The 25,301-nt window shown below is 36.7% G+C and overlaps 1 pseudogene; it reads left to right on the plus strand.

The window, feature by feature from the left end:
• Window positions 1–12,093: 12,093 nt before the first annotated feature.
• On the plus strand, window positions 12,094–17,214 carry LOC112758755 (acetyl-coenzyme A carboxylase carboxyl transferase subunit beta, chloroplastic-like; annotated as a pseudogene).
• Window positions 17,215–25,301: the final 8,087 nt, after the last annotated feature.

The following is a 25,301-nucleotide window of genomic DNA, read 5'->3' on the forward strand; positions in this document are numbered from 1 at the left end:
GGCTTATGCTTAAATTCATCCAGAAATCTCCACCAATGCTTGGAATGCCAATAGCCTCCGGGGTCCCAAACTAGGCAAGTGAAGCTTCTGAGCAGCTTCAGACAGATTGTCAGGCTCCCGGGGTGATGATTGTCAGCATAGATTCCAGGATCCCAAACTTTGCTTTTAAATCTGCCTTCGTCTTGATCTATACTTTTCCATCTGGGCGGTTTAGAAATTAGATTCTCACCAGGATAACCAAACATTTTCCGAGATCCATCCGATTGATCATGATGCCAATCCGTGCACTTCGAGTCGAAGTGTGGAACCTTATTGAACCTTGTGCACCAGCTCTGAGTACGAGCCATTTTCCTTTTACTCTTAAAGCCGCAGAGAGCTCTAAGTTGGCCATCTGTTTCAAGCAAACCATATTCAAGTGGAAAAATACAGTTAAAGGTTAAGGATTGTACCCACTTAAAACTTGTATTGGGTGGTAATGGCCTTGGGATAGGTGGTTCCAGTGGTTCTGTGAGTTCTACTCCCTTGTGCTCTTCTGTGAAATTCTCCACTTCCTTGCAAGATTCTTCAAATGTATCCATGTCCTAATCAAAGCCATCTGTGTCTTCCTCATTACTTAAGTCATAGACTGGAGGTTGAGAGAAATCTACCTCCATATCATATTCGTATTCACTCGGGGAAGATTCTTTGATCTCAGAGAATTTACTTGCGAATGCAAGCTCATTACTTGAAGAACTTGACTTGTGACTATCATCATCAAGGAAATTTTCTTCTTGGGTTATTCTGTCTAGTTCTTCATGAAAGACTTGCTCTGGGGATTGCGCACAATCCTCCTTAGCATCAATTGTAACATCCTTGACAGAATGCCCTACAACTTTGGATTCCCATGGAGGTTCAGCGTCTCCTAAGTCTTCAACCAACTCTTCTTCTTCAATAATGACAGCTTTCTCTACTTGTTCCAATACAAAGCCATGCTCTGTCTTGTCCACTGGAGTTTCTAGTATCTCCTTCATACTACGTTCTTCGTTAGATTGTCCACATGGGGCTGTGGGAGGTCCTTGAATGTTCGAACGTCTAGAAGATAATTGACTTACTGCTTGCTCCAGTTGATGAAGGGTTGTTTGAAGTCGATTTACTGTTTTCTTGAGGCGAACCTCTGATTCTCGGGGTGATAGATTTGGATATGGCACAGGGGGAAGCGGTGGTGTTTGGGAGTGATTGGATTGGATCTGGGGTGAATGAGGATCATACGGTGGTGAATGGTGAAAAGGAGCTTGTGAGTGTGGTGGTTCGAAGTTACGTTGAGAGGATGGCCTATAAGCACAGGGTGGAGTTTGTTGGTAATTACAAGGTTGTCTACCATGTCTATTTGCTTGGTATGCATTGTAGAATGGTCTTTGTCCATGATATCTTGGAGGGTGTTGTTGCCTAAAGGGTTGATCAGATCCTCTTGTCTCCATCCATCTTTGGTTGCTCTGACCTTGATGCATGTTCCTGTTATAACTTCCATTCCTTTCAATAACATTAGAAAAACTCAAAGCGAAAGGGGTGAGAATTCATAGTAGCTAAAAGGAAATAAAGAGGGGAAAAATAAAGACAAATAAACAAGTAAAAGAAAAATATTTACAATAACCAATAATAAGGCACACGATTGCAGTTCCCCGGCAACGGCGCCATTTTGACGTCGGGATTTTTTTGCCAGTAAAGAATTTTATAAAAAATAGTCGCGTTGTAGATATAGTCTCTAAACTAACAGAAATCCCTTTGTACAAACATTTGGTTGTCACAAGTATCAAACCCCTAAATAAATTGATAACCGAAGTATTCAAACCTCGGGTCGTCTTCTCAAGGAACTGCAGGGAAGTATGTTCTTATTATTGGTTATGGAGATTGTAAATTGGGGTTTGAAGAATGAGGAGTGAATAGTTTAATTAGCAATTAAAGTAAATGAAGAACAAGTAATTTAAATGGCAAGTAAAATAAAAAATGACTGTAAATAAACTTTTGGCAATGTATGAGAAATTAGAGGTCCTATCCTAGTTATCCTTATCAATGATGATGAGAATTGAATCTTAATTCCACTTTGTTAACCTTTACCAAGATAAAGGAAGGTCAAGGGATTAATTGGTTTGATCCTCGAATCCTATTTATTTCCTAAGAAAAGATTGGGATTATTGAAGTTCAGTTTAATTAACAAAGATAACAATTATCAATCATGTTTGAGTTTGATAACTCCTGAGTTACTGATTTCTTAACCAAGACCAAAAGGAAAAAAGTAAATCTACTGGAATAAAAATGTCTTCAGATGGGAATAACAATAATGTAAATAAAATAAAGCAAGATTAAACTGAAATACCTCAAATAACATTAATTCAAAAGAGTAATCTGTAACATGGAAGAATTCATAAATTAAATTGCAAAAGTAAATAAAAAGGAATATTGAACCTGATAAAGAGATAATCCTGAAAGCGAATAAAATCCTAATTCTAAATCCTAATCCTAAAGAGAGAAGAGAGAGGAGAGAACATCTCTCTCTAAAAACTACATCTAAATAATAAAAACTAACTAAAGTGGAGACTCTCCTTGAACAGATGCATTCCCTCACTTCATAACCTCTGGTCTATGCCTTCTGGACTTGGATTTGGGCCAAAAAGGGCTTCAGAATTCGCTGGGAGCATTTTCTGCAATTTCTGGTGGGTAGCCTCTGTCACACGTCCGCGTGGGTCACGCGGTCGCGTCATTCGGAGTTTTCCTTGTCACGCGGTCGCGTCAGTCATGCGACTGCGTCATATGTGTGCTGCTCAAGGCGCGCGGTCGCATCAGTCATGCGACCGCGTCAATGCCTTTTCGCGCTGGCATGCGGCTGCGTCGCCCATGCGATCGCGTGGATGCCAGTTTCTCCAAAAACTCCGTTTTGTGCTTTCCTTCCATTTTTGTATGTTTTTTTTCCATTCTTTGAGTCATTCCTGCCTTAGAAGATCTGAAACTACTCAATACACTAATCACGGCATCGAATGGAAGTAAAGGTAATTAAAATAATTAATTTTAAAGCATAGGAAACATGTTTTTCACATACATCACATAATGAGGAAGGGAAAGTAAAACCATGCAATTAATATGAATAAGTGGGTGAAGGATTGAATAAATCACTCAAACTAAGCACAAAATATATCATAAAATATGGGATTATCAATACTGGATGTAGGTTACATTACACTAAGTAGTCGAATCAGGATACATTTGTGTGTCACTCTCTGCACTCTTATTTGTTACTGATTCTGTTACATTGGAGACAAAAATAAAGTATCTCCTAATTTCTCGACTGGGCAATGCTCTTCTATTACAATTCTCTCAAGCAACCCTATTTTGGCTCCTTCCGTGTCAGGAAACAAAATCAAAGTATCTCTTGTATTATCTCAACATAAATCAAAGTTACAAGCAAAATTAAAAGGAGGCCAAGATTCAACCCCCTTCTCTTAGCCACTGATTACCATTAGTAAGCACTCGCACAAACTTGGATACTTGAATATTATAGTCTAATTCATTATATATGTTGATTTGTTGCTACACAAACTAGTGGGGTTCATGGGGAGGCTTGTCCCAGTTCGATAGAGTAAGTTAGAATTAGAGAAGCAGAGTAGTCGATGGAAGTTGTTCACCACGGATGATAATGTTTGGAACGCATCTAAGGTTCAACGCTTGCTAGTAAAGGTCAGTGCAGACTTGGGAAAAGGAACATGTAGTTGCGACGTTGGCAACTAACTGACCTTCCATGTAGACATGCTTGTATTGCTTTGGCTTATCAGAATAGAAGATCCGAGAATTATGCGTACAATTGGCTAACTGTTAAAACTTATAACAAAACATATTCGTGCTTGTTTGGGCGCATTATTTTGGTAAAAAAAAATATATTTTTTCAATGAAAAAAGATTTTTTTTGTTTTTTAGTGTGTTTGGAAAATTTCTAATAGTAAAAGTAAAAATACTAAAAAAAATATCTTTTTTAAGAAGTTATAATTTACATCTTTTTTAAAAAAAAATTTCTTAAAAAAAGATATTCTTCATGTAATAAATAAACAAAAAAGTACTTTTATAATGTTATACCCAAACATAATTGATAAATAAAAAGATCTTTTTTCATGAAACACCTAAACATAAAATTACTTTTATTTTTCCATAAGATCTTTAAAAAAAGATAACTGGAAAAAAGATCTTTTTATAGAAGTTCACCCAAACAAGCCCGAAATCTTGGTTTAACCTGTTTCGACCAAAGAGTTTTGAGAGAAGTGTTGGGTTTTCTCTCCTTTGTGAGGCCCAAGCCCAACTTTTTGGGGGTGTATTCTTGCACCCTAATGTCACAACCCTAATTCAGATTTTGGGGTCAATTTGAGAGTGAGAGTATAGCCACCAAAGTGAGATAGGAAAGGGAAAACAGAATTTCTGTTTTTAGCCAAAGTAGTAAATGTAAAATGGAAGTTTCTCATTCGTTCACCGTTGGATCGGCTTGAAATTTAAACTACATGTTTCTATCATCTTGTTCTTCATTTTGGTCGATAGAGATGTTGATTGGAGATTTGCAGTGGGAGAAACTAGCTTCGCAAGAGAGAAATTAGGTTTCCCATTTTTACACAGAGCAGCAATCTTTGAATGGAAGTTTCTCATTCTCTTTTCGTTGGATCAACGTGAAATTTGGACTGTAGATTCTTCACATCATTTTCTTCATTATGAACGGTGGAGATTTTAATTAGAGGTCTTTAGAGAGAGAAATTGGCTTCGATAGCAGCTCTGTTTTCTTGGATACTTTTCATCTTCTTGCTTCTCATTTGTAAGCTTTAGTGCTTTGATGATTTGGCTGGCTATATGCACATTTTTGTGCTTTTTTTGAGACTCTCTTGTACCTCATTTGATTATAGTAGATCTATTTCATTGGTCTGGACTACCCGTGGCTTTTACCTCTCACAATGAGGGGGGGTTTTCCACGTTAAAATCTCGGTGTGTTCTTGTTATTGCTTTACTTACTATATTTGCTTGCTATAGTTGCTGTCATATTGTATTGTGATTGCTTCCATATTATTCTTGTGATGGATATTTATGTTGTTTTTGCTGCTAGGCTCTTTTATACTGGCATCAGAGTTTGTTGGTATTTTTCTGGGCTTGTGATTCTGTGAACAATAGAAGCTAGTACTAATACTAGCAGGATGATCACTTTTAATGGTCCTAATTATGATTTTTGAAAGTCAAAAATAGAAGATTTGCTTTATGTCAAAAATTTTCATCAACTAGTTTTTGGTACAGAGAAGCCTAATGATAAATATGATGATGATTGGACTTTGTTGCATAGACAAGTTTGTGGATATATTAGGCAGTGGGTTGACGATAATGTGTTGAACCATATTATTGAAGAGACACATGCTCGGACCCTTTGGATTAAGCTTGAACAGTTGTATGCTTGAAAAACTGGGAATAACAAGATGTTTTTGATCAAGCAATTGTTGGCTTTGAAGTATACAGATGGGACATCAATGACAGATCACTTGAATAATTTTCAAGGAATTATGAATCAGTTATCTTCCATGGGTATCAAATTTGATGAAGAGGTTCAAGGATTGTTACTTCTTGGCTCCTTACCAGACTCGTGGAAAATTCTCAGAATGTCATTGTCCAATTCTACTCCTGATGGTGTAATCTCTATGGATCTTGCCAAGAGCAGTGTTTTGAATGAAGAGATGAGAAGAAAGTCACAAGGTACATCGACAACACATTCAGATGTTCTTGTTTCTAAGTCTAGGGGAGAAACAAAAGTCGAGGTCCTAAAAGTATAGATCAAAGCATAAGCAAGTCTCGAGAAAAGTATAAGAATATTGATATTATCATTGTGGTCAAAAGGGACATGTGAAGAAATTTTGTTGGCAGCTAAAGAAGGAGAAAGCGAAGGCAAGTAAAGACAAGAGCACAAATAAAGATGATAGTAGCAATGAAGACAAGGTTAATGTAACTCATGATGATTTTCTTCTTGTTGAGGAGTTTGAATCTATTAACATTGTTGATAATATCACTAGTTGGGTGATTGATAGTGGTGCTTCTATTCATGTTACATCTAGGAAGGATTTGTTTACATCTTATACTCCTGGTAATTTTGGTGATGTGAAAATGGCTCATCAAGGTGTTGCAAAATGTGCCGGTGTTGGACAAGTTTGCTTAGAAACCTCCAACGGTACCAAGTTGACTTTGAAGCGTGTGAAGCATATTCCAGATATTCGGTTGAACTTACTTTCTGTTGGTAAGTTGTGTGATGAAGACTTAGATAACTCATTCTCTCGTGATAGTTGGAAGCTCACCAAGGGTTCTATGGTTGTTGCTAGGGGTACACGGCATTCTACTCTTTATTTAACTCAAGCAAAGATTGTAAAAGATGTTGTTAATGCTGCTGAGTTTGTTGATGAAAATTATTTATGGCATAAGAGATTATGTCATATGAGTGAGAAATGCATGAATATGTTATCCAAGAGGAATCTTTTATCTGGTTGCAAGGTTGCTTTGCAAAAGTGCAATTATTGCTTTGCTGGAAAACAAAACAGGGTTTTTTCAAGAGTCATCCACCTTCAAGGAAGCCGGAGATACCTAACTTGGTGCATTCTGATGTATGTAGGCCAATGAAGACAAGAACACTTGGAGGGTCTATCTATCTTGTAACCTTTATTGATGATCATTCTAGGAAATTATGGGTTTACACTTTGAAGACCAAAGATCAAGTTTTGAATGTGTTCAAGCAATTTCAAGCTTCTGTTGAAAGAGAAACTGGGAAGAAGTTGAAATGCATTCATACTGACAATGGTGGTGAGTACTCAGGTCCATTTGATGCTTATTGTAAAGAGCATGGTATAAGACATCAGAAGACTCCTCTGAAGACTCCTTAGTTGAATGGCTTGGCTGAAAGGATGAACAGAACATTGGTTGAAAGAGTTAGATGCTTATTGTCACAATCTGGATTGGCAAAATCCTTTTGGGGTGAAGCTCTAAGCACTGTTGTTCATGTCTTGAACCGGACACCATGTGTTCCTTTGCAATTTGAAGTGCCAGAGAAGGTATGGTCAGGTAAAGATGTTTCTTATGATCATCTAAGAGTCGTTGGATGTAAAGTCTTTGTTCATATTCCCAAAGATGAGAGATCCAAGCTTGATGTAAAGACTAGACAGTGTATTTTTATTGGCTATGACATGGATGAGTTTGGTTACAGGTTTTATAATCATGTTAGCAAGAAGGTGATTCAAAGTAGAGATGTTGTCTTTGTTGAAGACCAAACATTGAAGGATGTTGATAATGCGAAGAAGCCAATGGTTTAGCCTAGTGATGATTTTTCTGACTTGGATATAACTTCCTCTATGTCTATGGTGGAAGATGGTAGAGTTGAAGTTCAAAATAATGAGCATGATACAAGTGCAGGTGAAGATGGAACAGTTGATCTGATACTTGATGAAGTTGGTGATGATGATCAAGATGAACCACCAACTTTGGAAATTCCTGCAAATGCACTCAGAAGGTCTACATGAGTTTGTTGACTGATGGGGGAGAACCTGAATGCTTTGGAGAGGCTGCTGAAGATGAAAGTAAAGCTCAATGGCTTGAAGCTATGCAAGAAGAAATGAAGTCCTTGATTCAGAATGATACCTATGAGTTGGTGAAGCTACCGAAGGGTATGCGAGTTTTGAAGAACAAATGGGTATTCAGAATCAAGAATGAAGAACACAATTCTAAACCTCGGTATAAAGCTAGATTGGTTGTTAGAGGCTTTAGCCAGGGAAAAGGTGTTGATTATGAGGAGATCTTTTCTCCTGTTGTGAGGATGTCATTCATTCGTGCTGTGCTTAGATTAGCAGCGTCTCTTGATATGGAGATTGAGCTAATGGATGTGAAGACAGCTTTTCTTCATGGTGACTTAGACAAGGAGATCTACATGGAGCAATCGGAGGGCTTTGTTGTTAAAGGAAAGGAAGATTTTGTGTGCAAGCTTAAGAAGAGTCTTTATAGGTTGAAGTAAGCTCCAAGACAATGGTACAAGAAGTTTAAATCTGTTATGGGGGAGCATGGTTACCGTAAGACAACTTCAGATCATTGTGTATTTGTGCAAAAATTTTCTGATGATGATTATATCATTCTTTTGCTTTATGTGGATGATATTTTGATTGTGCGCAAGAATGCTTTGAGGATTAATAAGTTGAAGAAACAGTTGAGAAAGTTCTTTGCTATGAAGGACTTGGGTCCTGCAAAACAGATTTTGGGCATGACTATTACTCGTTATAGAGATTCCAAGAAGCTTTATTTGTCACAGGAGAAGTACATAAAGAAGGTGCTTCAAAGGTTTGGAATGAATGATGCCAAATGTGTTGCTAGTTCTTTTGCTCCTCATTTTAAGTTGAGCACCAAGCAGTGTCCAACCACTGATAAGGAGAAACAAGCAATGGATAAAATTCCTTATGCCTCAGCTGTTGGAAGCTTGATGTATGCTGTGGTGTGTACTAGACAGACATTACTCATGCGGTTGGTACTGTAGGTCGTTTTCTCTCTAATCCAGGTAAAGAATTCTACTTTTCATGCAAAATCTAAACATATTAATGATAGGTATTACTGGATACGGGATGTGTTAGATTCCAAGTTGTTGGAACTTGAGAAAGTTCACACTGATGACAATGGTATTGATATAATGACAAAAGCATTGTCAAGAGATAAGCTTGAAACATGTTATTTGATTGCCGGAATGGCGAGGACCTCCACCTAGACGAGAAGGGGGAAATTTGTTGGGTTTTTCTCTCCTTTGTGAGGCCCAAGCCCAACTTTTTGGGGATGTATTCTTGCACCCTAGTGTCACAACCCTAATTCAGATTTTGGGGTCAATTTGAGAGTGAGAGTATAGCCACCAAAGTGAGATAGGAGAGGGAAAACAAAATTCCCGTTTTAAGCCAAAGCAGCAAATTTCAAATGGCAGTTTCTCATTCGTTCACCGTTGGATCGGCTTGAAATTTAAACTGTATGTTTCTATCATCTTGTTCTTCATTCTAGTTGACGAAGATGTTGATTGGAGGTTCGCAGTGGGAGAAATTGGCTTCGCAAGAGAGAAATTAGGTTTCCCATTTTTTCACAAAGCAGCAATTTTTGAACGACAGTTTCGCATTTTCCCCATTGGATCGATGTGAAGTTTGGACTATAGATTCTTCACATCTTTTGCTTCTTTCTGAATGGTGGAGATTTTAATTAGATGTCTTCAGAGGGAGAAATTGGCTTCGATAGCAGCTCTGTTTTCTTGGGTACTTTTCATCTTCTCGCTTCTCATTTGTAAGCTTTGGTGCTTTGATGATTTGGCTGGCTATATGCACGTTTTTGTGCTTTGTTTGAGATTCTCTTGTACCTCATTTGATTATAGTAGAACTATTTCATTGGTTTGGACGACCCGTGGTTTTTACCTTTCACAATGAGGGAGTTTTCCACGTTAAAATCTCGGTGTGTTCTTATTATTGCTTTACTTACTGTATTTGCTTGTTATAGTTGCTGTCATATTGTATTGTGAGTGCTTCCATATTGTTCTTATAATGGATATTTATGTTGTTTTTGTTGCTAGACTCTTTCAAAAAGCACAACTTCCTAATCCTTTTGCCACCCTTTTACAAGAGGTCGAGTGAAAGATCAAAGAAGAAGAAAAACAATAAAAATGATATATAAGAATCTTAATAAGATCCTCAGAGAGTCAAGCAAAAATATGAAAAAATCATTTGCAAATATTGCTTTTGTGTGTGCTTTATATATAATTATATTCTAAATATGCTTGATGAAAACTATTTGAGAATTTCTTATCAGTAATATTTTTTCAATTTCAAATTGGACATAACACTAGAACTTGTCAGAAGAAGAAGGATGATATAATAGCAGCATAAATAATATTTTTTCATCTTTACAATTCATAATTTTATTTCTCTTTTTTTTTTCTGTTTTTTTTAATTTTCTTGACACAAACCTTAATAATATATATTTATATAAAATTTTATTTTGTTGTTTGAATTTGTTCTGGATTATGAAAATGGAATTATAAATTAGTTTTACTAGAAATACAAATCAAGTTGAAGGAAGAAGATGAAGGGATAGAGATACAGTTAATGAATTTTTTTCATATATCAAGAGTAAAATATATTTTTTAAAATAATGTGTACTCTGTCCATTATAATTACCAAACATAATACTTTTTGACCGTATCTTTGTGTATGTGTGCCTGTCTCAATATTTATGTCTTTATGTCTGTGTATCAACCTTTATAAAACATGAACTAAACAGAACGTAACAGCACCAACCGTCGTGCCGATTACCGCACCAAGACAGAATGTACCTGTAGTAGATCCAGAACACATCCCAACACCAATATAACATGATATAAAACAAGTATTGCATTTTGCAACACCCCAGTAAAAATAACACAATTTAGCATCTTGGCTTGTGATTTAGTGTGCACTTTATCAATTCATATTTTTGTTTAATTCTTATTGATGGAATTTAAATGCTTTGTAAATAGATGGCACCAATTATTTCACCTACAATGATGCCACCTTTAACACAATCAACAGCAATAACGCCACCTCTTAAATTTCTAATACACATTTTATCCTCTAACAACAAGAAGTTAACCAAAAAGAAGAACACAAATAAGCCTCTTCCAATTCTTTTTAACATGAGGCCCCTTCAATGAGCAACCCCTCATTAAGGTCAAGTGTGAGCCAAGCAACCATGATGGGTATAATAATATAAGAAAAAAAATCATTTCAAAATTTATATTTTTTTTTATAAAACAAATTATTGAATTGAATATGAATCTTATTTATACGATATTGAATGAATTTGTACTTTTTAACTTTCTTTTTTAAATTTGAAAATTGTCCATTTTCATAAAATAAAAAAGGTTTAATTGCTCTATTGGTCTCTATAATTTCGCGAAATTTTCAATTAGGTCCCTATACTTTTTTTCCTTTTAATTGAGTCCTTGCACCAAATTTTTTTTAATTAGATCCCTACACTTTTTTTCTTTTATTTAGGTTCCTACACCAATTCTTTTTTTTTAGTTAGATCCCTATAAAATTAAGCCAATTACTACTAAGAGGGACTTAATTGAAAAAAAAAATTAGTGCAGGGACCCAATTAAAAAGAAAAAAAAGTATAGGGACCTAATTGAAAATTTTACGAAACTATAGGGACCAATAGAGTAATTAAACCAATCAAAAAATAAAAAGATGAATTATTATGTATCGATTGAATAAAAAATTCTTCATAATTCCATAATTGATCAATTCAATTACATACTGGATCCAAATAAAATTTGATTCGGAACGATAAAAGTAAGGTGTGACTTAAAAGACATGATTAGATTAGTTGTGAATTTTTTTATCTACTATTTTTCTTTTAGTATATGAAAATAGGAGTATTCTTGGCTTAACATAGTTTGTTTTGTTTCACCGGAAAGGGGTTGATCGATGATCTAAATAATACATGGTAGAGTTCAATGTGATTTTTGTTTTCTCAAGAAGAAGTATAGAAGGGTAGCAAAAATTAATAAAATAAATTAGAACAACTTATTAAGTATCTTTTTTATAGGAAAAGTGAAAAAATAAAATTTGAAATCCTTTAAGTAATATCTAAACCTAATGATTCAAGGGAAATCTAAAAGATCCTAGATCAAATAAATATCTATTTAAAATTGTCGCATTAATTCTATTACTCCAATAATTCTATTACTTTCATTGAATACAATGAGGAGAAAAGGATTAGATTAGAAGAAAAAATATGCGACAATAAAAGATGGGTACTAGAATTGATGAAAAAGAATTCTAACACATATGGTGATATACATAGTTAAATAATACTATATGTTCTCTCAAAAAGAATAATTTTTTCATACCCACTCGCTTGTTATTAACTTATTATTAATTACCAATCCTAGTGATAAAATGTATATATTAGTAAAGAAAAGTGAAAATGTTCTAAATATTTTATAATTTTGTTTAATAATTTTTCTATTCATCTATTATATTTTAGTGATAATAGAAGAAAATATTCTGTATAAAAATAGTGGTCTAATTCTATGTTATTTTATAGGTACTTAGAATACAAGTGTGGATTAAATAACTTAATAGATTATTTTGATCCCGTTGAAAATACCAGTGCAAGTGAAGACCCAATTTTGTTTGGTATGAAAAAAGACTTTTCTAGCTAGAATAACAATGACAATTTTAGTTAGAATAATGTTGATTATTTAGTTGATGTCAAAAACATTAAAAAAATTTTATCTAATAAAATTCTTTTAATTAAGGATAACAATAGCCAAAGAAACCGTTATTATATTGATATTGAAAGTTAATTTTTGAAAATTTTTAATTATCCTTCTTTTCTAAGTGAATCAAAAATTTTTTTTGGATAATTATAAAAAGAATTGTAGCTATTTGAATAAGTTTCTAAGAGACATTATAATCATACATGTATGATACTAAATCGAGTTAAAAGAATAGCATTATAAATTACATTGAAAGTTATCTTCGTTTTTAAATCTATATTATTAGTTACATTTTAGATGAAAGTGATAAATACAATAATAATTATTTTTATACTTTTATTTGTGGTAAAGGCAGAAATAGTAGTAAAAGTGAGAGTTCTTCCATAAAAACAATTATCACGAATGAGAATTTAACTAAAAGAGAGAATTCTAAAGATCTTAATGAAACTAAAACATACAAGTATTTATGGATTGAATGCAAAAATTATTGTGGATTAAATTATAGAAAATTTCTTAGATAAAAAATGAATATTTGTGACACTACAAAAAAACGCTGAGAACTGTTGAATTTATTGTCGAATTTAGCGGCAATGATTACAGTTGGATTTAGCGACGAGTTTGATGAGGAATTCGTCATGTCAAATAGTTACCAACAGATAGTCACTTTTGACGGTAAATCTGCTAGTAACTTTTGGTGGGAAACCACAACAAATTAATGCCAAACTTTAGCATTGGATTACCGGTAGAGACATTTAATGGAGATGCGTTTTGGTGATCCGTACCGTATTACCATCGGAAATATCCGCCGGTAAATTCAACAATAACCGTGCCCTAAATTAGAATCGTGAACCCCTCCCCCTTCATTTCGAATTCAGTCTCTCTCTCTTCTCTCACCCTCCACTCTTTCTAACCTTCTCATCTCTCCTCTACGTCAACCTCCTCCGCCGCCGCCGCTGCTTCAACGCCCATGCTGCTTCTGCTTCTGCTGCCACTGCACCTCCACCCTTTCTTCAAGATTTTTTGTTTGAACTCTAGTTATTTCAAATTCTATTATATCAAGTTAATTAATTAGTTAGTAGAGGTTAGTTAGTTTAATTTTCTATTTTAATGGATTTAGGTGGTTAGGATAGATTAGAATAGGTTAGATTAGACTCTGAGATTGCTGAAAACTATTAGATTATTGAGCTGTTTGCTAATTTCTATTGCTGAATGTTAGAAAAATGCTTGACTGTATTAATAATGATTGAGTTGTTTATATGTTACCTTAATAATGATTGAAAAAATTAACCGGTTGAGAAGGGTCGAGGGATATTTGATTTGGATAGAACCTTTGAAAGGTGGAGAAATCCGAATGTTAGGGGAGTTTTTGCCAAAATTTTTATAAGATATTCAATGAAATCAAATAAATTAAAATTGTGTTTTCGAAATTGTTATAATTAATTGTTGGGTTACTGTATTTTTGTGTAATTGTTAATTTGAATAGTTATTTTGATCTTAGTTTATGTTTTTGATTTTGTTAAGTTGGTGTTATGATAAATATTTATGGTATTTACAAGAGCACTATATATGTATATATTCATTTTTTATTTTATTTTAATTTACTAAACTAAAACACTTTTAGAATTATTTGTTATTTCTTGAGTTTCTTCTTATGTTATTATTTATTGATGTTTGTTATGTTATTAATATGTTACTAATATATTCGATATACAGACATGACGACAGGTAGCAGAGGTAGGTCGAGTAGGTTATATGATCGAGGTAGAGGGTAGGCTTCCACCAAATTTCCAGGGCTGCATAGTCATCGCCCTCTACCCTGGCTGCCCTGTCACCCCTGTGACATCACAAGTGGGTCCATCGGACCAGCAATTCATCATAGTCCCAAACTCGAACTGGATGCCTCCTTCTGCTACGTCCCTTGCAGATGCAGCAACAATGTCGATAGAGCCCGTGGTGGGTGATTCCTTCAATGTCCCCGAATAAGATGCTCCTCCACCACCGCCCGTCATCCGGCTAAGAGTTTGGCTTGATAGCATGCAGTCGTCAATTTTATTTTTTAATATTAATTTTGTTTATCTTAAGTTTGTTTATGTTAAGTTTGTTTATCTTATGTGTTTTTTAATGTGAGATTTTTTCTCTGAGAGGTTTGTACCAAACCCCAATGCTTGCACACAAGAGATATCCGAGGTCATTAAATCTATGTACGACCACCCGTAGCCGATGTACATGCAAATCTCAGCTAATGTGAGAGAGCGTTGGTTTCAAAAGTAGGTGGTAAGAACCCAACTTCGTTTGAATTACTTAACTATGTAGGAACTGTATTTTATTCCGACTAACTAATCTTGGTAAATCACTCTGTGAAGTTTAAATTCATATGGAATGCATAACACAATGTCATGATCAGGAAGATCTATGACCACCGGATAGCCAAACGTTTTCAACAGATGATGAGCGGCGTTTATCAGGGGAAAGACCACCTAACATCGTAGATCCATTCAAACATCAAGCATGAATTGGAGGCCTATTTTAAAGATAACGAGGGGTTCAAGTGTCGCCGTTTGACGAACATCGCTAATAGGGCTTCACCCAGGTCGTCGAGGTATACGGGTGGGTCGGAGACCTTCTTGAAGACGAAGACCAGACTGGTAAGAATTTTTGCATTGTTTAATGTTTTAGTAGTTACTTGAATTAGTTTCTTTTCTTTTTTATTATCAAGTTAATTAATTAGTTAGTTGAGTAAATTTTAGTTTAATTTTTTATTTTAGTGGATTTAGGTGGTTAAAATATGTTAGAATATGTTAGATTATGTTCTGAGATTGCTAGAAAATGTTGGATGGAACCCTTCAAGGATGGCTAAATCCAAATTTTAGGGGAGAATATATCAAAATTTTAATAATATTTTCAGTGAAATCGAAAGAATCAAAATTATGTTTTCAAAATTAGAATTAAGATTTTCTGTATTTTGGTTCATACTTATATTTGTCTGTAATTGTTTAATTTGTTTGTTATTTTATTACTTGGTTGATATATTAATTTGTAGTCTAAGTCGTTGGATCGTGAGGCGACATTGGCGGAAACCTTCAAGTATACCCATACTTTGAAGGCAAACAAAGAGAGATTTACTGACGAGCGGTCTGCGGCCCATTATGTGAGTTTAAATTAATCCTAAGTTTCAACTTTATTTGGTTTAAAGTCAATTATTTAACTCTTATCCTAATCACAACTAACGTGTTACGCACAAGGAGTACACACAGAGGTTGGAGGCCGCAACCCAACAATTTCAACTGCCTAGTGGGCCGACGAAGCCAGCTCCGAGACTTCAATGGTAGATCCCGATAGGATTTGGCACGAGAATGCCTCTGAACTCTACAAGAATTGCCGTTTCGGGTTGGGGTCGTTCTTCGCCAGTGGCCTCTGCTCCTCCACAGTTGGCAGCTTCTTCTGCCTCTGCCTCTGCCACCAGCCTTGCTGATTCCCAGAAAGTTGTCGACCTGAGAGAGGATGAGCAGAAGTTAATACAGGAGCTTCACCAACAAGCAGAGTAGTCTGAGTAGAGGTATCGAGAGATTCTTGCACGCGTTGCTGTCAGCTCGGACTTGATGGAGAAGTTGGAACAACTCAATTGGCTGCGATAGCAGATGTGCGCTGGAGGCAAGGGCGCTGCTGGTTCCAGTGGCAACGCTATTAGTGGGGCACCGACAATAGCACCTCTTCCGCCGCCTCAGCAGGGGGACCACGATGCCGCCGCCAACGATAACAAAGATTACCGGGATCTGTAGGTTTAGGGTTTTATGCATTTTTATTTGTCTACTTTATTGTATTCTACATTTGTGATATTTTATTTCATTCAAACCATTTATTTTTTAATAAAATAATTTTTTTATTTTTTGCAACGTTAAATTTCTACTAACAATTTTGTTAACAAGAGTCTACTAATTATGGCTTAACTGTGCCACAAAAATTTAAATAATATAATTGACATTATCGTAGAATTTACCGTCAAATAAATTCGACGGTAATATGGTGCCTAAACACGTGAAACCATGCCAAATCCATTGAAAAGACCGATGAAAAATCTGACGGTAAGCAGTTTTCAGTGACATTTATACCGTCAAACCAAGGACGATGGTAAATCCGACGATAATCTATTTAACGACAGATTTATTTGATTAATCCGATGGTACTCAACATTTTTTTTGTGGTGTGAACACTGTAAATACCATTTGAAAATGATCAGTTCAAATAGAATCGAAACTTCAGTTGATCCAGGTACTTGGAATCCTATGGAAGAAGACATGGTCTCTACGGATCTCATTAAATTTCATTCGGAAGAGAAATTCTATAAAAATTGTATGGACTCTTATAAAAAAAAAGACAGGATTAACTGAGGTTGTTTTCAAATAGGTACAGGTCAACTAAATGGGATTCCTGTAGTAATTAGGATAATGGATTTTCAGTTTATGGAGGATAGTATGAGATCCGTAGTAGGTGAGAAAATAACCTATTTGGGCGAACATGCTAGCAATTAACTTTTACCTCTTATTCTAGTATGTGCGTCCAAAAGAGCATATATGCAAGAAGGAAGTCTAAGCATGACGTAGATGGATAAAATATCTTTTGATTTATATGTATTAAACAATAAAAGGTTATTCTATGTATCCATCCTTATATCTCTTACTACTGGTAGGGTGACCGCTAGTTTCACCATGTTTGGGTATATTGTTGACCTGATAATTACATTACATTTGCGGGTAAAAGAGTAATTAACAAATATCGAATAAGACAATATCCAAAGATTCACAAGCAGCTGAATATTTATTCCAAAAGGACTTTTTTTATTCAATTTTACCACGTAATCCTTTAAAAAGAATTTTAAGTGAGTTATTTTAACTCTATACTTTCTTTCCATTGTAAAAAAGAATTTTAAGTGCATCATCGTACTTATGATATATATATAATTAGTTTTGTAAACTCTGTCTATGCTATACCTGTGATACATAGCCAGTCCCAAGCCTAGATAAATGAGGAAGGTTGTGTTAGGCCTTTGACAGCCAACATAAAAAGTTAGTCGAATCTTCATGACATGGATCAAAGTTGTTATTGTGCTAAAGCTAGGTCGTCGTCCAGAAGCCACGCGCTGATGGCTCGTGTACAGTATCAAATGAGCAAGAGCCGCTACATCAGTGCTCGGATGTAGAGTTAAATGAGTAAGGGTTCCCACGTTTTAGTGAACGGACGAGGGTAAAAAAGCTAGTTCACAAAGAAAAAGGTAAAGATAAAGGTCGGAGTGACAGAAGGTTGAGATTTGGGACATGGAACATAGGCACTCTAACAAAAAAATCCATGGAGGTGGTGGATACCATGACAAGGAGGAAGATTAATATTATGTGCCTACAAAAAACAAAATGGGTCGGTACGTAGGCTAGGGAGTTAAAATGTGAAGAATAGGAATGGGGTAGGTATTATCGTGGATAAGCAGTGGAAGAAGGACATAGTGGATGTCAAGAGAGTGAGAGATTGGATCATCTCTATCATACTTGTGGTGGAAGGAAGTACTTTTCATGTGATTAGCACCTATGCACTACAAGTGGGTTTGGACGAGCAATACAAGATAAGGTTTTGGGAGAATCTAGAGAGTTTGGTCAAAGACATACCTTAGGAAGATAAGTTTTTCTTATGAGAAGATTTAAATGGCCATGTTGGAAGAGAAGTGATTGGGTATGGAAGTATTTACGAAGGCCATGATTTTCGGGTGGTCAATACTAGGGGCAAAACTATTTTGGACTTTTTCTCAATCTTTGACATTCTCATTGCAAATATATATTTTAAAAGAGAGACGAAGATCTTATAACCTATAGGAGTAGCATATCAAACTCTCAAATCGACTTCCTTTTGTTGAGGAGAGTCGACCGAAAATTTTGCATTAATTGTAAAATTATTCCAAGAGAGAGTTTAACAATACAACATAGGATGCTCGTCATGAATTTTTGCGTTGGGCAAAAGTTAAGGAAAAGACATCATACGAAAAATCCAAGGACGAGGTGTGAGTGGATGAAAAGTGAAGAACAAAGAAGCTTCCTAAGACGGGTAGGAGAAGAGGCAAAGTGGGATGGGAATGGAAGCATGGAGGAAATGTGGAGGGAGATGGCAGAAGTTATTAGAATAACAACAAAAGAAAGTTTTGGTGATTCTAGAGGGATAGGACCAAGAGACAAGGAGTCCTAGTGGTGGAATGCGGGTGTACAAGAAAAGATAAAGGCAAAAAGGGAGTACTTTAAGGAGTGATCTTTCTGTCACAATGTAGATAATTGGAAAAAATATAAGGCGGCTAAGAAAGAGACAAAAGTGGCTATAAGTGAAGCAAGAACAAGAGCATATGAGGGTCTCAACCAGTCTTTTGGCTTAAAGAAAGGAGATAAAGGTATATATAGAATCACAAAGAGCCGTGAAAGAAGAACGAGAGACTCGGATTAAGTTAAGTGCATAAAGGATAAAGACGGAGAGGTTTTGGCTCAAGAGGAGAAGATCAATAAAAGGTAGAAGAGCTACTTCTACGAGTTATTTAATTAAGGACAGAAGACTCTTCTGAGCCTTGATCGATTATGCACGAGGGAAGAAGATCAACACTTCGATTATTATCGATGGACCCGATAAAAGAGGCTCTAAAGTGGATGAAAATGGCAGGGCAGTAGGACCCGATAATATTCCAATTGAAGTTTAGAAGAGCCTTGGAGAGAAAGGCATTATTTTGTTAACCAAGATTTTTAATGATATTTTAAAGTCAAAGAAGATGCCATATGAGTGGAGAAAGAGCACCTTAGTACCTATCTACAAGAATAAGAGGGATATACAAAGTTGTGAAAACTATAGAGGGATCAAGCTCATGATTCATACAATGAAGTTATTGGAAAGGGTGATTGAATGGAGGTTGAGATAAGAGACACAAGTAACAGAGAACTAATTTAGTTTTATGCCAGACAGATCCACCATTGAAGCGATATACTTGTTAAGAAGGACGATGGAGAGGTATCGTAGTAATAAAAGGGATTTAATTATGGTGTTTATTAATTTGGAAAAAGCATATGATAGGGTGCTAAAGAAGGTCTTATGGAAGGTTTTGGAAAGGAAGAGAGTAATTATCGCATATATTCGTATAATTAAAGATATGTATAATGTGGCTATAACTAGTGTGAAGACTCAAGGTGGCATGACAGAAGAATTTCTTATTGGTATAGGATTATACCAGAGATCATCCTTAAGTCCATACCTTTTTACATTAGTCTTGGAAGTACTCACAGAGTATATCCAAGAGCCTGTGCGATGGTGTATGCTTTTTGCCGATGATATTGTCCTTATGGGAGAGGCAAGGGAAGACCTAAATAAGAAGTTAGATTTATGGAGAGAAGCTCTAGAAGTATATGGTCTGCACATAACCTGTAGCAAGACGGAATATATGGAATGTAAGTTCGGCCGCCGAAGGAAAAATCCTAATAAAGAGGTGAAGATTGGAGAAAATATCTGATAAACCACTATTTTATGGTTTATATTGTGTTTAATTGTGTGGTTTTATAATGATCTTTACCCACTTATTCATATGATTAGCATGCATTTATATTTCCTTCCTAAATTTATTACATGATTGAAAACTTGCTTCCTAGAGACTTTTAATTATGTATTTTAATTCTCCTTTATTCCATGCGATGCCGTGATCTGTGTGTTAAGTGTTTCAGGCTTTATAGGGCACGAATGAGTTGGAGATTGGAAAGGAAGCTTGCAAAAATGGAAGAAACACAAGAAATAAAGGAGATGACCAGCGAGAAGTGACACGGCTGCATGGCTCACGCGACCACGCGAAAGAGAGGAAATCGCAGTGACGCGGCCGCATGGCTCACGTGACCGCGCGAATTGGAATAGAATAAGTGACGCAGAGGCGTGGACGATGCGTCCGTGTGGAGAAGCAAAACGCCGAATGACGCGTCCGCATGAATGACGCAATCGCGTGACGTGCGCGATCTGCATAATCTGCAGAATCGCTGGGGGCGATTTCGGGCCCTATTTTGACCCAGTTTTCGGCCCAGAAAAGCAGACTAGAGCCAAGGAACATGCAGAAACCAACAACAACATTCATTTCGCATAGTTTTTAGTTTTTAGATCTAGTTTTTCTCTCCTCTAGGTTTTTTTCTCTCTACACATTCATAGTTTTCAGGATTCTTATTTTCTATTGCTTTTTGGCATTGGAATTATGAGAAGAGTTATTACCTCATCAAGACTTCGTCATTCTAGTTCATTTTCTTTACTTGGCTTTACTCTTCCATGTCCTTTAATTTACTTAATTCTACTATTGGATTATTTTAGAATTTATTAATACAAGAGTTATTTTTATTTTTAATTGATTCTTTTGAGTTTTATTTATCATGTCTTTCTTTAATTCCCTTTCCTATGTTATGAGTTCCACATTCACAATGAGTGAGTAGTTCCCTAACTTGATGGGGAGTTGATTGAAAGGAACCCTTGAGTTGGAATGCTCAAAGGAGAAATTATAATTGGGTTTATTATTGGATTTTCCTCTAATCACTAACGCCAGTCCTTCCAAGTAAGCGGACTGGGACTTGTGAATAGAAATAGCATTTCAACTTGTTTGACTTTCCCTTACTTAGTAAGGGATAACTAAACAGAACAACCCCCAATTATCAATTAATCTTGAGAGTACTGCAACAAGAATATGGCTTCCAACTAATCTACTCCCGGTCAAGGCTTTTATTTAAATCACATTAATTCTCTGATTTAATTTCCTGTCATTCAACTCAAATCTTTTTGAAAACCATCCGATTAATAAAATAGCACACTTTCCTGCAACTCGTTGGGAGACGACCTGGGATTCGTACTCCCAGTATTTTACTTTTAATTTCTGTGACACCCTTTTTTTAAATTGATAAGCGAATTTCTGGTTGGTTGAGGACTATACTCGCAACGCATATCTTATAATAATTCTTAACTCGCCAATTTCCGCCCACATCAATTTTTGGCGCCGTTGCCGGGGAGTTGCAATAAAGTGCTAAAGTTATTGATTGGATTTTATTTATTTGCATTTTATTTTATTTTACTACTATGAGCTGCTTGTTTCTTTCGTTGGATGACGCGTTCGCTTCCTGACCCAAGCTTGCTAGTATTCGATCCTGAGATTGAAAGAACTATTTCACGAATAAGGTAAGCTCGGCGTCGGTTAGTCCTCTCTGAGAGTGGATCTGAAATATCACTTGAGAAAGAAACCAGCCCCCGTTCTACTGATTTGGTTGTTTTACGTGCAGGTAACATGGCAGCAGCTAGGAGAGTTACTATCCAGGAGGCTGGAGCCCCTGATTTTACAATGCAACCATTTCAAGCGCATCACCCAGCGGTGGCTACAGACTTTAAAATAAAGACCGCACTGCTTAATTTGATGCCCAAGTTTCATGGCTTGCCTGCTCAAGAGCCTATCAAGTACCTGAGAGATTTTCAAGCAGCCTGTTCTACTGTCAGGCATGATGGTGCATATGAAACTTCAATTTTGCTGAAAGCTTTCCCATTTTCTCTTGAGGGGAAGGCAAGAGAGTGGTACTACACTCAACCAGCAGCAATTGTATCCAACTGGGATACACTGAGAAGAGAATTCTTGAAAAAGTTCTTTCCAGCTGAAGTTACTGATAAACTGAGGAAAGATATTTCCATGATTGTTCATGATGATTCTGAAACTCTCTATAAGTACTGGGAGCGCTTCAATAATCTTCTGAAAGCTTGCCCCCACTATATGATTGACAAGATAGTGTTACTCGGTTACGTCACACAAGGCATGAGGCCCTAAGACAAGACCACATTGGAAAGTGCTAGCAATGAGTCTATGAAAAAGTACAAGACCACTGATGAGGTATGGCTATTGATCAGCAACTTAGCTGAATCTACTAGGAATCACAAGCAGAAACAAGGCCGTGCAAAAGCCATTGCAGAAGTATCCTCTAGCAGAGAGACTGCTGCTTTAACTCAGAGTATCTGTGAAATGACCAACTTGCTGAAGCAGATGCAATTGAATCAACAACAAGTTCAGCAAGCTCAACCTTCTCCACCACAGCAAAACCAACAGTTAGTCCTATAGAGAGTTTGCAGAATCTGTGCTTATTATAGCCATTATACTGATGAATGTCCGCAGCTCCAGCAGGAAGACAACACCGTGACAGCCACTCATAACATCTATGACCGCCCCAACCAAGGGTACAATCAAAGTGGCAATTACAACCATGGATGGCAGGACAATTCTAACTAGAATTGGAGGGACAATAATAACAACAGAGGAGGCAGAGATAATCAGGAGAATCAGAGGTTGAATAACAACAACAACAGGCAGCAGAACCAGTACCAGCCTTACAGAGCACCTCACCTGAGGCAATCCCAAGGACCACAGAATACCCAACAGCAGACCTCTCAAATTACCTATCCTTCTTCTTCTGCTAATGATGACTTACTACAATCAATTGATCGGAGACAGCAGACCATAGAAAGTAACATTAATGCCACTCTGAATGGCCTGAACGCTACTTTGCAAGCTCTTGTCTCACAGATTGGTTCAATGAATAACTCCAATAATCAACCTTTGAGCTCCAGTGGAATTCCCTCTCAACCATTACCCAATCCCAAGGGTGGTATTAATGCCATCACCCTAAGGTCCGGAACCACACTGCAGGAGAGGAACCAGGAGGAGCCAAGCTCACCAGAACACGCCTCAGCTGAAGAGGTAGTGGAAATAGAAGATGTTGAAGAGGAAGAAGACATACAGGACATAGCTGAAAAAGAAGAAGCTCGACCACAGGAGGAAGCATCAAAAGGCGCAGACACTGTAGAAGATACCACTCCTATTCCATTTCCACAACTTGCAAGGAAGCCCAGGAAGCAGCTGGAACCTGATTCAAAAATGGTAGAGATATTAAAAAAGGTTGAGGTAACTGTTCCTCTATTTGATGTTATTCAACAGGTACCTAAGTATGCAAAGTTTCTAAAAGATTTATGTATACATAAAGACAAAATTAATGAATTAGAAACTATTCCTTTAGGTAGTTCCATATCTGCTTTAATGGGAGGGTTACCTGAAAAGTGTAGTGACCTAGGTCCTTGTATAGTTAATTGTACTATTGGTGGTGTGATAATTTCTGACTGCATGTGTAATTTAGGAGCATGTGTGAGTATAATGCCTTTGTCTATATATGATGTTTTGAGGCTCCCTCCCTTAAAAAGGTCGGCAGCTCGTTTTGTGTTAGCAGATAAAAGCATTATTACAGTGGTTGGAGTTGCTGAAGATGTATTAGTGGGCATTAAGGGACTCACGTTCCCCACTGATTTTTATATTCTGGAAATGCCCCAAAATAACTTAGACAAGCCATCATCAATCCTACTCAGAAGGCCATTCTTGAAGACCTCATAGTTTAAATTAGATGCTTTTTCAGGAACATACTCTTTTGAAATAGATGGCCGAATAGTGATCTTCAACCTGAATGGAGTTATGACGCATCCTCCGGAGGATCACTCTATCCTCAAGTGTGACATTATAGATAAAAACCGTGGCTGAAGTCCATCAGGAGAAACTTGAAGAGAAGCACACAGGACAAGGTCCAAGTGTGGGGACATTCTCAGAGGTCAATGACAGTGCTTTGCCATTGTTACCAGCTCCAGAAAACCCAGAGCCTGACCATGATCAGAGTTAGAGCTAAAACCCCTTCCTCCACACCTCAAATATGCTTACCTTGAAGACAAGCAGAAGTTTCCAGTTATCATTACAAGGGAGCTCACTTCTCAACAAGAAGAGCAGTTACTTGGTGTGCTGAGGAGACACAAAAAGGCAATTGGTTGGAGTTTGGCAGACATAGTAGGCATCAACCCTCAAGTCTGTGAGCATAGAATATTTTTAGAAGAGGGAGCAAGACCTGTCCGTCAACCCCAGAGAAGACTGAACCCCACTATCCTCGAGGTTGTCAAAAAGGAAGTGACCAGACTACTGGAGGCAGATATCATCTACCCATCTCCGACAGTGAATGGGTGGGTCCAGTACAAGTAGTGCCAAAGAAGTCTGGAGTCACTACAGTGAAGAATGAGCATGGAGAGCTTATAGCAACCAGAGTTCAGAACGCCTGGAGGGTTTGCATTGACTACAGACGCCTCAACCAAGCCACCCGTAAGGATCACTATCCTCTTCCATTCATTGATCAAATGCTGGATCGCCTGTCAGGTAAATCACATTATTGTTTTCTAGATGGTTACACAGGTTATTTCAAGATTCATATAGCCCCTGAGGATCAGGAAAAGACCACTTTTACATGTCCTTTTGGGACTTATGCTTACAAGAGAATGCCCTTTGGCTTGTGCAATGCACCAGCTACTTTTCAGAGGTGCATGATGAGTATTTTCTCTAATCTTATTGAGGATTGCATGGAAGTTTTTATGGATGATTTTAGTGTTTCTGGCGATTCCTTTAGCCTTTACTTAGATGGATTATCTAGAGTATTAGATAGATGTTTCAGTACAAACCTTGTATTAAATTTTGAAAAATGTCACTTTATGGTTAAACAAGGGATTGTACTAGGACATGTTGTGTCTAATACTGACATTTCTGTAGATCCAGCAAAGGTGGATGTTATTTCTAGTTTACCTTATCCCTCTTCTGTGAGGGAAGTCCGTTCGTTCCTTGGCCATGCAGGTTTTTACAGGAGATTCATTAAGGACTTCAGTAAGGTAGCACTTCCCTTATCCAGGCTACTGCAGAAAGATATTGAGTTCGAGTTCAGTGAAAATTGCAAACAAGCGTTTGATAAGCTGAAAACCGCCCTGACTCAAGCTCCAATTGTGAGAGGACCAGACTGGAGCCAACCATTTGAAATAATGTGTGATGCTTCCAACCATGCCGTAGGAGCAGCACTGGCTCAGCGTGAAGGTAAGGATCCTTTTGTTATTGCTTACGCGTCTAAAACTTTAGATGCCGC

The sequence above is a fragment of the Arachis hypogaea genome, chromosome 16 (assembly GCF_003086295.3).
Source record: "Arachis hypogaea cultivar Tifrunner chromosome 16, arahy.Tifrunner.gnm2.J5K5, whole genome shotgun sequence".
Taxonomy (NCBI): Eukaryota; Viridiplantae; Streptophyta; class Magnoliopsida; order Fabales; family Fabaceae; genus Arachis; species Arachis hypogaea.